Source organism: Carya illinoinensis, chromosome 3 (assembly GCF_018687715.1).
Source record: "Carya illinoinensis cultivar Pawnee chromosome 3, C.illinoinensisPawnee_v1, whole genome shotgun sequence".
Classification (NCBI taxonomy): Eukaryota; Viridiplantae; Streptophyta; class Magnoliopsida; order Fagales; family Juglandaceae; genus Carya; species Carya illinoinensis.
This window is the reverse complement of record NC_056754.1, coordinates 49,653,375-49,667,777: the sequence shown is the minus strand read 5'-3', so window position 1 is coordinate 49,667,777 and position 14,403 is coordinate 49,653,375.

The window sequence follows — 14,403 nt, the reverse complement described above, 5'->3', positions numbered from 1 at the left end:
TAAAAGAATATTCTGGTTCTTTTATGGACATCCATATGAAAATTATTCGACTTATCGTAATTGATTTTGGATTATCAAGATAACCATGAAAAGATACAAATATTTTGAATCATATCATCTTTTGATGCATCATAATATTTGATTCAATAATTTGTATAATATCATCTCAAAGAGAAAGCTTACAGCTTTTCCAATACGAGCTTCTGGCCCGAAAATATATTCATTATCACGTCCAATCTCTTAGTTTCTTTGAATAAAACGCATCATTCTTTTCACTTCAGGGAATAGAATGATATAAATTCATTATCATTCACTTCAGGGAATGATGTAGATCTAGTAAGACGTGACTAATGATTCTTATCAAAAGCTCATTATTTTGCTCAGTCATTGAAAAACCATATATAAATTTAGAATATATTGTGAACGTTTGCATTTCGTATTGCTACTTCAGGAGCATACTCGATATTGCTACTTCAAGAGTACATTCGAGACGTTCATTCAAATATATATTCTTTCCACAATTTCAATTATGCAACTTCAGGTGCATAAATTATAATGAGCTTTTGGTACAAGTATCAATCATTTAAACTATAAGATACTCAAAAGCTATTATTGATTTAGGGCGATCCTTCAGGGATGCTCCATTTCTATTCTCAGATAAATCATATTATCAATAAATAAAACTTGTATCTAAACAATATGAATAAAATTAATCACATTAAAATGTGAATTATAAAAATTTTAATTCATCAAATATAATTAATATGTAAACTATGTTAATAAATATAAAATTTTATCATACTATATTTGACTAATGAATCTGATCACAGCTTTGAAGCTCGTGTTTTGCCACTAAGGTGTATCATTCCTATATGGACAAGCATATTCAAAGGCTAACATAGTTGATAGTACCACCATATGATAAATTGTGAAGAAATCTGACACCTAGGCTGACAAATAGGAGAAGATGATGCCATCTCTCATGTCATCCTTTCAAAAGTCTTTAGTTTTGTCTCTACTTTTATCTTTCTTTAATATTTATGTTGTCCTCATCTTGATTTTAATATTGATGCCTAACAAATTTATGCCCCCACATGTGTTAAAAGAATGCGTAACGTGTTGAACTTCCCAAAGTTTTAGAACACAAGGAATAAAAACAATAATACATAGCAATATTTCAACAAATTTCATAGTGCTTGAGATGAAAGAAATGTACGTACCTCAAGCCATTTTTTGACTTTACCTGGCACGCCAAGTTTCAATAGTCCAAGGTGGGTCTGGACAATAATGACAGGCGGTCATTTTCACTTTTGCGTGCCAGCTTGCAGTTGGAAAAAGCTGGACTCTGATCTTGGCATAGACGCCCTGGTACCAGAAGATTCTGGTGCATGATCGCACATAAAATGCTCTTGAAACTAGAGCCTCTCGTAAGAGAGTAGATCCTCCAATTATGACAAAACGTAGAGGTTTAATGAGATAATATGTTCTTGCCAAAGGGCTTGTTAAGCCATGCTTTCCAGCTGCTAGTTTCCTGGATTTATTGGCTGCAACGTCGATCGAGTTTGAGGGATGCGCCGGTGTACTTTGATGTATTGAAGGATGACGTCGTACTCGGCTATAGGTCTGCCGCTATAAACAAGCACAGGAATCTTTGAACAGGGTTGTACAGCAGCAGCATATGTCTCTTGTTGAGCCTTCCGTATCTAGGAAATTGAAGACCTGCCTCCAGATTAGTAGATTACCATATCGTCCTCCTCCACCACGTATAGGAGTCGGACCACGACAACCGGATCCGGACAGTCGGTTACTCAAAGCAGGACTTGCCACGTTAGCAGGCATGGTAGCACCGACGGCGTGAACATGAGCCGCACGTGCTTCACCAGAAACGCTCCAGCGACCGCGACCGCGCCCACAACCAATCCAGTCCCCAAACCCATTTTTGAGGACTTCGGCTTCTGATCATACGACAACTAGACACTGGGAGTTTCTAAAATTGTCGACTGCATCGGCGATGTGTTGTGCTTGGAGACATGGTACTTTTCAGATATTGGTGTTGATTGTTGGGTTGCTGGAAAACCTTGAGCTTGTTTTGTATTCTCTTGCCGTGTGAAACCGAGCACACAATGGTAGAGCACGGAGATGCGAGATTTATTGTCAGATCGATACTCATGGATTGCAACGAGAATCGTGCTGATAACGTGTTATGAACTCAATAAAAAGGAGAGAGAGTTTTAAGAGATTGAGAGAGAGCGAGAGATGAGATTCTCTTATTGATCTGTATCAAACTTATGAATTCCTTAAAGGATTCAACGATATATATAGGAGTACAAATGAGACTATGCTTTTGACGGCTAGCTCACTATGCTAGCACTATGCACTATGCATTTGACGACTAGCACTATGCATTTGACGGCTAGCTAAATGTGGTCATACAATTCAAGATAATTTATAACAATTCGAATATTAGTGACATAGTTTACTGATAATAATGAAATAGTTTATAAATATGAGTGAAAAAATAATAAATAGTTTGTAAGTAGTAAAATAATTTAAGAATATTTAAGAATATGTGTTTTAAAATAGGCCTTATTTAGATAGTTAGATGAGATAATATAAGAAATATGTGAATAGTAATAAAATGATTTTTTTTAGAAGTGATAAACTTTATTGAAACAAATGAAACTAGGTGCAACCCATATACATAGGAAGTATACAAGATGAGACATCTAATTACATTCTGGAAAGCTAAAAAGAAAACAAAAACTCATAAACGCCCTCTTCCTTTAATACAATAGCAGAATACCATTGAAAAAGAGAAGACACAAAGAAATTCTAGTATCCCCCATTGCTCTTTTACTATTGTTAAAACATATGTTGTTCCTTTCTGTCCATACACACCATAATAAGCACAATGGTATCATCCTCCAAGTCGCATCCAATTGAGAGTTATTATGATTTCTGTTCTAGCAAACTAAAACCTCCACCACCCTCTTAGGCATAATCCAACTCAACCCTACTCTACCAAGAATATCAATCCATAACTCCCTAGCCACCTCACAATAAAGAAAAATATGATCAATCGATTCACCATAATTTTTACACATGAAACATCATTCCATAACAATCATACCACACTTTCTCATATTATCAATCGTCAAAATCTTCCTTAGTGCAGCAGTCCAAGTAAAAAGGGCAACTTTAGACGGAACGCAAACCTTCCAAATACTTTTCCACGAAAGAAGAAGAAGAAGAAGAAGAAGAAGAAGAAGAAAACATGATGTTGAGCAAACAACACCTTATAAAATGACTTAACAGAAAATTTATTGCTCCCTGAGTGTTCTAGAGCAATCGATCTCTCCCATTTGCACCTATCTTTACAAAATACAAAAAACTCAAAAAACCTGCAATCTCATCAAGTTCCCAATTATGTGCATTTTTAGTGAAAATAACATTCCAATGTACAGCTAGCCCTATCGACACGACACAACACCTCTAAAACAGTAACCTGCTGATTACCAATCAAACTAAAAACTACAGGAAAAACAGCATTAAGAAGTCTCTCACTACACCACTCATCAAATCAGAACTGGATTCTATCACCAACTCTAACTTCAAACTTGATATGTTTTTCAAAAATGTTCCACCCCTTTCTAATATATTTCCAAAGGCAAACACCATAAGACCCCATACCCTTCTTAGAACACCATCTTCCCCACTCACACTCATATTTTCGGTCAATCACCTCTCTTCATAAAGCATCTCCTTCCTTATGATACCTCAACAACTACTTCCTCAATAATGCCTTATAAAAAAGATCCAAATCTCTCACCCCCAAACCATCATTCACTATCGGACAAATCACCCTATTCCAATTCACAAGATGAGATTTATTCTCCTCCCTTAAACCACCCCATGAATAAGTTCTAAATAATTTTTCAATCCGATTAGCCACTCCCACCAGTAATGGAAATAAAAAAAGATAATATGTGGGAAGGTTGGAAAGGGTGCTTTTGATAAGAGTTAACCTCTCCCTCTTTTGATAAGTAAAGCTGCTTCCAACCCGATGATCTTTCTCAATTATCTCATCCTAAATCCTGCTGCTTTAAAGAACACCCCAAGGGAAGCCCAAGATATCTCAGCGGAAGAGAAGCAACTTTACAACCTAACAAATCCACAAGAGAGTTGACATTCCTCACCTCACCCATCGGAACCAATTCTGATTTTTCCAAGTTCACCTTGAGACCTGAAATAGCTTCAAAACACAACAGAATAACTCTTAAAGCTTGAATATGACACGCATCAGCATCACAAAAACTAAGAGTGTCATCTGCAAAAAGTAAGTGAGAAATAGAAATAACACCATTATTATTGTTTCCCACCGAAAAATCACCAAGAAAACCCCCCTCTCACTGCAGCCTTCACCATTCTACTCAAAGCCTTCATAACAATAACAAAAAGAAAAGGAGATAACGGATTCCCTTGTCTCAAACCTCCAAAGACTTAAAAAAACACAAGAGAAGCCATTCACTAAAACAGAAAATGGGGCAGTTGTAACATAATGTTTAATCCATCCACACCACCTATCTCCAAAACCACACATTCTAAGCATATAGAAAAGAAAGTCCCAACATACATGATCGTATGCTTTTTCCATGTCTAACTTACAAAGAACCACCAGTATACCATCCTCAAGCAGTTGCCCAAACACTCATTTGCAATCAAAACAACATCCAAAATTTGCCTACCATGAACAAAAGCATTTTGATGCTTTGAAGTGATTTTATCCATCACCATACTCATACGGTTGGCTAACACTTTTGAAATAATTTTATAAATCTCTCTTACTAGACTAATAGGATGGAAATCTTTCAACTCATAAGCACCTACAATCTTTGGAATGAGAGCAATAAAAGTAGCATTTTAAGGATTTTTCAAACTTAAAACCAACATAAAAATCCCTAAAAATCTGCATTAGTTCATCTTTCACTATATCTCAACACTTTTGAAAAAAACCTATAGAAAATTCATCCAGACCCAGAACTTTATCTTTACACATACCTCTCACCACCTGATGCACATCCTCTCATCAAATGGCCTTTCCAACCAATTTATAACAACAGAATCAAGTTGATCAAAGCTCAAACTATCAAGCTTGGGTCGCCACTCAACAGTTTTAGCAAGAAGCTTTTCATAAAACTTCACAATATGATCTTGAATCTCTTCAGGTGATTGTAACACATTAAGGGTAGAGATAGGCTTACTACCCTATCACTAACTATTTACTACTTACAAAGGATTTGAAATTTTTTATTTTCTTATCATTTTCTTTTGAGTATTTTTTTAATATCCCTAATCATTAAGAAAAAATTTAAAAAATATATAATGTTATTAATAATCACTTTCTTAATCATTAAGTAAAAAAAAAATTAAAAAAAAATCAAATACAAAAAGAGTAGTAAATAGGTAGTAAGAGAGTTGTAATTCTATCATTTTCCACATATTAAAGCCCGAATGGAGGACTTTAATGACATTATTACACCTATGTGTTAGCCATCTTATGAAAAAATTTAATACATTTATCCCCCTCCTTCAGCCATAACACTCTAGATTTTTGCCTTCAAGAAATTTCTTGCAACGATAAGACATTCTCAATTTTAGCCACATCCTCATTTTTCCTTAAGAAGGAATACTCATTAATAGCCCCTTCCTCCAATGCATGCAACTCATCCCAAAGAAGAGTTTTTAGCACTTACGTATGTCTAAAGACTTCATCATTCCACTCCTTCAAATCAAATTTAAGAGCTTTTAATTTTCCAACCACAATAAAGCTAGGAGAACCAGAAAAAGAATAAGAAGACCACCAACTCCTAACCTTCTCCTCAAATCCATCAACTTGAAGCCGCATATTCTCAAACTTGAAATAGCGCTTACCCCCATGAATACTCCCACAATCAAGCAAAATAAGGAAATGGTCAGAACAAACACGATCTAGCCTCTTTTGACATAGATTCGGGTAATGAGACTCCCATGAAGAAGAAACTAAGAATTTATCCAATCTAGACCACCATCTACTATTAGACCAAGTATAAGCCCCCTACAAAAGGGAGATCCACAAGACTCAACTCAAAAATCAGTTCCAAAAAATCCTTCATAGAAACTGTTGATAATGTGGCCCCATCTCTCTCATTAGGAAACCGAATATTAAAATCACCACACCAAAACCATGGTAAATCCCATAAAAAATACAAACTCACCAATTCCTCCCACAAAAAACATCTATCACGGTCTAAATTAGGCCCAAACTCTCGCGCAAGCACCTCCACCCATCCTCAATATTTTTGAAAGAAATCACCATTAAGTAATCCCCGATGCACTCCTCTACCAATTCCATTACTCTCTTATCCCACACCAACAACATACCTCCAGATGCACCCAAACAAGCTAAATAACACCACCCCACAAAAGAATAGCCCTACAAACTACGAATAATATGTATCTATAAAATACAACTTTGTCTCTTGAAGACAAACAATGTCAACTTTCTAACTTCGAAGAAGAGGTCTAATATGAAGACATTTGTTAACATTGTTGATCTCCCTCACACTCTAAGAGAGAATTTTAGGCTTCATTAGAAGACAAAGACCCCCTCCCTTTCGACCTACCCCTCACCACACTTCCCTCCTTAGAATCATAATTAATGAGATTTTTTAACCGTTTTAGCTCCCTATCCCTTTTCACTACTGACTTCACAGCAATGGATCTACCAGCTTCAATAGCAATAAGAAGAGCCTTAAACTGCTCTCCATACCCAACACATGATATTCCCAAAAACTCATGTAATTCTTCAACTTTTTAAAACACCCAATCCAAAGATAAACTGGAATTTTGATTTGGATGAATAGAATATAAAGGAACGGGACTTCCAATGTCATCAAAGGAACGAGACTTCCAATGTCATCTTTATCACCCTCAGCCTTTCTAACCACCACCTATAAGGACCCATCCCGCTGCACAGACTCCAAAAACAAGCCAACTGTTGGATTTCCTTCGAAACCACTACAGAAGCATCAAAATCTCCCATGAGACTCCCTACCATTTCTAGATTTTGAATTCCTACACGACCCCCAACCATTTCCAAAGACTTCTCAAAGCACAAAGAACCAATAATTTTTGGAGGGACAACATGATTCAAAGGGATTAACAAATCTACTTGATTGCGAGAACCCCCATCAATATTTTCAACTAAATCCCCTTCTTCCATATCTTCCGTATGTAAAAACACATAATTTTCTTCCTCCCGAACCTCTAAAACACCCTCCTCCACCACCGGCAACAGAACTTTGATCAGAGAATCACTAGGAGGATCGCCTAAGACTGGCGACAAAGTTTGTGCCACAATCGAGTTCATCAGAACAATAGGCGGTGCCATCGAGCTTGAAGAAGCCAAACTCGATACGCTTGAAATACCAGAATTCGACTTAGCCTTCCAAGCCCTTATTGGGCTTTTGGCCAAACCCGGCCCATCCTCCACAGTCTTCCCCTTGTCTCTCCCAGTCTCCTCAATATCTAGCCCATTCTCCAACCCATTAAGGCCTAACTACGAATCCTCAGCAAAATTACACTTAGAAGCCAACGGGCCCAGGCCCACCTTAACCCAGCGCAATAACAAGTCCACATTTGACTTCATTTCCAATAAAGTCTCATACATAGCCTTCAATGAAAAGTTCTTCCTATCTCTTGATTAACTAACTACGGAATTCGAACCATCACCTTTAAGAAGATGAACAGACTTCTGCACCTACTTTCTCAGTAACAAAATCTTCTCGCCAGTCTTACCCTTAACCACCTCATTCCCCTTTACACACGACGACAACTTCTTCACTACCTTAGCAAAAGTGCCCATACAATGCTCTACAACAACTGGATTAGAAGCAACCTTCACGGGTACGCTGTGAATTTCACACTGAATAGAGGAAAAAGGGACAAGTTCTCTCGACAAATCTCCAAACCTTCGCCACCCGTCTCCCTTCACACCTTCTAGAACAACGGAACCCCTTCTTTTATCATGACCAACTCCGATACAGACAAAAACATGCCATGTCTATTTATACCTCTTTGAACAACCAGAACTTGATTCCTTATCCGATGAGTTTTAAAAAACTCACTCGACCCAATAGTCACTAAACCATCTCCAACAGCACAAGCTAACTAGACCACATCATTAGCATCAATGGATATAAACTTAGTGACCCTCTGACTACACTTAGTAATCCTCGACCAACGAGCATTCTCTTTTCTCAACTCAAAAAAATTCCTGATCAATATGTAACTTCCAATACGACTCCATCACACAAAATAAACCACAAACACTCCCGAGAACTAACAAAATTAAGGGGAAAATAGAAGAAGAAAAAAGCGAAAACAATAAGAAAGAAGATAATGAAAAGGGATCAAGGATCATCTCTGGTGAGAAGCACCAGAGATGGAATATGGAAGGTCAGAGAGAGAGAGAGAGAGAGAGAGAGAGAGAGAGAGAGAGAGAAGTACACTTAAAATATTGGATTTTTAAAAAATCAGTAAGATGTTTAGTTAATTTTAGTGAAGTAGTTTGAGTTAAGATTTTTATTGGATTTTGAGAAATGAGAGAGAATAAGTTAAATAAAAATATTATAAAATGAAGGGGTTGGCTCAAGTGGTAAGGGCCTTGGAATTTGGAGTATGCTCCCCCCCAAGTATAAGGTTCAATCCCATTGGTTGCAAACAATCTCTAGGGGCTATCGGACTGGAAGATTAATTGGTGCACTTGTGGGAAATTCTTTATCGAGGGCCCCTGCATCCCTGAAAAAAAATATTTTTTGTTAGCAGATAGTCTTATTGTTTTGTTCGCTAATAAATATAAATTTTAAATTTTATGTGAAATATGTTAATTAGGTCAAACAAGTTATGCGAGTTAATTAAATCCATTTATTTAAAAAAATTTGGAATAAGTCGTGTCGTGTTGAATTATTTTTAATTAATTATTTAACCGATCAAAATGGATGACAGGATATGACCCTTTATTTAAATAGGTTGTGTTAGGGTTTGAATGCCTGAACCGATTAGTTTAACGGATTGTGTTTGGATTAATTCATATAATCAGGTGTCTTGGTCATGGCTCGCTTCAGTTCTTCAAAGGCTTCCCTAGCCTTGGTTGTCCACTCGAAACTGTCCTTCTTGAGCATTGCTGTGAGTGGCTTGGCTATTAGCCCATAGCCTTTGACAAACCTCCTGTAATAACCCGTGAGCCCCAGAAATCCTCTCAAGGCTGAGATGTCCTTGGGTAGAGGCCAATCCACCATGGCCTCTATCTTTTTGTGATCAACTTTGACACCATCTCCTGAGATAAAGTGGCCTAAGTATTCCAACTCCTTCTCCATGAAGGCACACTTGGTGGCTTTGATAAAGAAATGATGCTCCTCCATAATTGTTAGCACCTTCTCCAAGTGTTTCTTATGCTCTTCGATGGTCTTAGAATAGACCAAAATGTCATCGAAGAAGACAAGCACAAACTTCCGAAGTAGTGGCTTGAAGATGCTATTCATTGCAGCCTGAAACGTTGATGGAGCATTGCACAAACCGAAAGGCATCACCAGGTATTCATAATGGCCTGAGTGAGTCCTAAAGGCTGTCTTATGGATGTCTTCCTCATTCATTCGAATCTGATGGTAGCCGGCCCTTAGATCTAACTTTGAGAACACCGTAGCCCCATGCAGCTCATCTAACATCTCATCGATAGTGGGGATTGGAAATCTGTCCTTGACCGTGGCTTCATTCAAGGCCCTATAGTCCGTACAGAACCTCCATGTGCCATCCTTCTTCCTCACCAACAGCACTGGTGAAGAAAAGGGACTGGTACTAGGGTGGATTAGGCCACTCTTTAGCATCTCATCCACCTGCCGTTCAATCTCTCCCTTCTGAAAGTGGGCGTATCTATAGGGTGGCACGTTGATCGGCTTGGTTTCATCCACTAGTCGAATTCTGTGATCAAACTCTCTAGGAGGTGGAAGTGCAGTGGGCACCTTGAGAACCCCCCTGTGGGCTGCTAAGACAGGCTTAACTTCCTCGGGCAGTAGCTCTAAATCATCATAGGTGCCCTCCTAACCCTTGTTCTTGACTTGTCTCATTACATCCTCTTTGGCCACCACGATGGCGAAGCAATGTGCCCTGCCTTTGCAAAGCTTCTCAAACATAATGGCTTCGCATGACTTGATCTCCTTACTGGCAATGGCTGTCCACAGTCACTTCTTGGAGCCAAGTTTAAACTCCATGGTCATGTTGTGATAGTCATGGATGACCCTGCCAAGGCTCTTTAGCCAAGCATTCCCCAAGACTAAGTCAAGGCCGACCAAGGGCAGCACATGCAAGTCTGCCATAATACGGACCCCCTGAACATTCATCTTCACTTCACGGATGAGGGCCTCACATTGCAGCTTTTCTCCACTTGCCACCTTTACTTCAAATGGGGGAATAGGGCGCGGCAGCTTGGTGTCTAGGATCTCGACCGAGGACCCTATCACCAATTTGGTGCTTTCATTGAGAGCAGCCACGTGCTTGAAGGTTCAAGAGAGGTTCTCACTTCTCTATTGAGGTAGGCAACCCATCACTTGTCTTTGTGAGTTTGGTTGGGGGATCCACGGAGGATCCCGACGTTGCTGTAATTTTTATTTCTGTTGTTATTGTTGCATTGTGAAGTTTGGGGGTTGTGGTAGAGGAAGGAGTAGATAGGTTTGGAGCAGTTGTCACGCTAGAACGTGAGCAACCCAAGGTCGGACTCAGTTTGTGGTTGGGGTCGGTCACCCTCGAAGGTGAAGGACCCACGGTTGGAACCACATGCATGCATGCTGACAAGGAACTTCTGTTGTTCCGGGGTGACAATTTTCTGCTGCAATAGATGCCTTAAGGCCTGCTGGTCTGTGATGATGGTAAACTTGCACCCCAAGAGGTATGGGCGCCACACCTTGATAGCATGCACCACTGCCAATAGCTCTCGGGCATAGGTACTCCATACTTTCTTCATAGGCCCGAGTGCCTTGGAAATGAAGGCCAAAGGCCTTCGGTCTTGGACCAACACAGCCCCGATGCCTTCACCGCTTGCATCTGTATAAACTTCAAATGGTCTCTCAAAATTGGGAAGTGCCAACACAGGTGTCTTGGTCATGGCTCGCTTCAGTTCTTCAAAGGCTTCCCTAGCCTCGGTTGTCTACTCGAAACTGTCCTTCTTGAGCATTGCTGTGAGTGGCTTGGCTATTAGCCCATAGCCTTTGACAAACCTCCTGTAATAACCCGTGAGCCCAAAGATTTGACACGACACAAACACGACCCCACATTTAAGTTAGGAAAGTCCTGATTTATTGTCTTCTGCCACCTATCACTTGTACATGCCATGTCATGCGCAAGTGATAATAAGTGGGGTTGAATTGTCATCGCAAAAACGCAACTCCATCAACTACACACCTAATGTTGGCTGCTCTCTCGATCTCAAACCTTTAAGACTCGTTGTGCCTGCATTTTTTTCACTGACACATAGAGCTCATGTGCCGATATAATTATAAGTAGGGGTGATAATATGTGACACGACCCTTAAATTGAACACGAATACGAAACGATTAATAAATGGGTTAAGTAGGTTGAACAATTAATAAATAGGCTCAGATAAAAGTTGGTTGATTTTTTAAGACACGATTAATAAACAGGTCAACCCACAATAACCCATTTAAAATTTTTTATTATTTGGTTGTAATATTAGTGTAAGGGGGTAAAATACACCAGGCCCAAAATGATTCTCAAGGCTCAACCTATCAAAGGGCCATCACTAGAAAACAAAGGAAAAGAGAGAAAAATGGAAAATAGAAGGTACAAAAGAATGCAAGATATCAAGGTGTCATGAGAAAAAGATGGGATGAGATATAGAGGAGGAGGTGACCTAAAGCAGAGGGGCAGGAAATAAAAGGCACAAGCATATATGACTTTAAGGACTTTTGGCTAGACTTCTCAAAGAAGGGTTTTTCAACCTCACAATTGGGGTTCCAGCAATGAGATCTTCACCAGAAGATAGACCTTCGGAATCTATTGTACAGTAAGGATGAAAGATCACGAGAGACTATAAAATAAGCTTATAATAGTGGATTCTCCATTCCCAAACCCTTGTGGATGTAGATCCAATATCGAATCACGTAAATTTATGTATCTCCCTCTTTTTATTTTCCTATATTTATTTATTGTTTACTGCCATGGATGTACATGCAGATACCGTATAGTCAAACCAAACCAATGTCAGAGGCTACACACAACGCTGATCCAAGTCCATAACAACCTTAACAGGGCTAGGAATAGATCCTTATCCCCTTCTAGATTTTTGTGCCATTTTTAGGCAATAACAATTAGTATTTCTCAATATACTTATGTTATTATTGTTGAGATTGTAATTCTGGACTTATACTTATATTTGTTATTATTAAGTTTATAATATTGGTTTTATTGTAGGTTAAAATTTGAAAATATTGATTTTTTTTGTTAGTAGGTAGTCTTATTATGTTTTTTAGAGATATTATGGCTACTAATAAATATAGATTTTAAATTTCATATTAATTTATGTTAATCTGGTCAAATAGGTTATAAGGGTTAGTTCAACCCATTTATAAGAAACAGAATGAAATGAGTCGTGTTGTATTGACTCATTTCTAATTTAGTAAACGGGTTAAAATAGATGATAGGATATGACTTGTTATTTAAATGGGTCAATATTAGGGTTTGATGGTTTGACCTGTTTACCTTAACGGAATGTGTTCGGTTGACCTATATACTCGAATATTTATAACTTAATTGACATTCTTAGTTATAAGTGTTCTGTAGGTTTACTTGTCATGACAAAAATGCATTTCTAACAACTATATGGGCAACTTTCTCGCTTATATAATTACTGTTTATTTTGAATTTTTACATCTTATTTTAATTTTAGGTTTTTCAAGTTTTCAGGTATAAGGAATTACCTATTCTACAATGTAACAAATTGTTTTCCTATTTGTTTTGTTTTGTTTTTATAATTTTTTATGAGTTGACGTACACGGAGCTGTTTCGAGCAATATTTTAGCTTTTAATTTGTCTATATTTGAACTTAACTAGGCATGTTCATCCAAGCTAAGATTTTTTTCCTGGCTTGGTCTAAAACCCGATTATCCAGGGTTCCAGTTACGACAATGATCGAAGACCAAGTTTTCAATTTTTTCTTGGGCTGGTAACCGTATAGAAAACTTGGTACCCAATTTTTTTCTTCGTTATTTTGTGATATGTTTTCTTTGGAGGTCATCTATGGGTAACAAAGTCGACTACAACGATGATCTTGAAATGACCAAGATGCATCTTGAAGAACTGGGCTTGCTTATTAAGAGTAAGAAAAGTGACGGAGCAATGATCGAAGATGCATCCATGAAGGACACTCTAGTTCTGAAAGGCTGAGTTAATGATGATGAGTTGATGACAAGAAGACAAAGTAATCTGGCTCGTCCAAACGAAAGATTAACGTAAATTCAAGAAAGAAGAGTTTGATGGAGTGGGTTAATGACTGTAAAGAATTTGATGAAGAAAAAAATGAAAAGGATATGGGTTAGTTGGAACCATCCCCAACTTTTATGGTTTGCGGCTGAATTTCCAGTTTCAGTAGTAGGTGTCATTGAACGTACCCAAGCCAAAGAAAATCCAAGCCAAAATAATCACTCTCCTGGCAATGGTAGCCAACAGAGTGAAGTTGAAAAAATCCAAGCCTAAGAAAAAGACATGCTATGCTTGCCATAATACTAAGAAGCTGAGAGATGAATGCATCGTAGAGGAAGAAGCTTGTGTTAGATGGATTGAGGCTCATTGCAAGCACAATTTTATTTAGGTTCAGAGAAGAAAAAAATGGTATGGAAATCTGGGTTTCAGATTTCTGAAACCGGTTTTGTCCGGGTTCTAGCCCGGGTCAGACCCTGGCTAACTTAGGCTGGGTTTCGGCTCGAGTTTGAAACTCAGGTTCCCTTGCCAGAACCGGATGAACAATGTGAAAATTAACTATGTTGTAAATTTCTAAAACTTTGTGGAATGAAATAGGAAAATTGAAAAACCAAAATATTTTTTGCAATCAATTAAGGGCCTGTTTGGATAGTTAGATGATATGAAATAGTTATAAATGAAAGTTGAATAAAATATTATTAGAATATTATTTTTTAATATTATTATGGTTTTGAGATTTGAAAAAATGGAATTGTTTATTATATTTTGTATGAGAATTTGAGAAAATTATAATGATGAGATGAGATGAGTTGAGATAATTTTGGTATCCAAACGAACCCTAAAAACTCTCTGTCAGACTTTATATTCAAGCCAAAA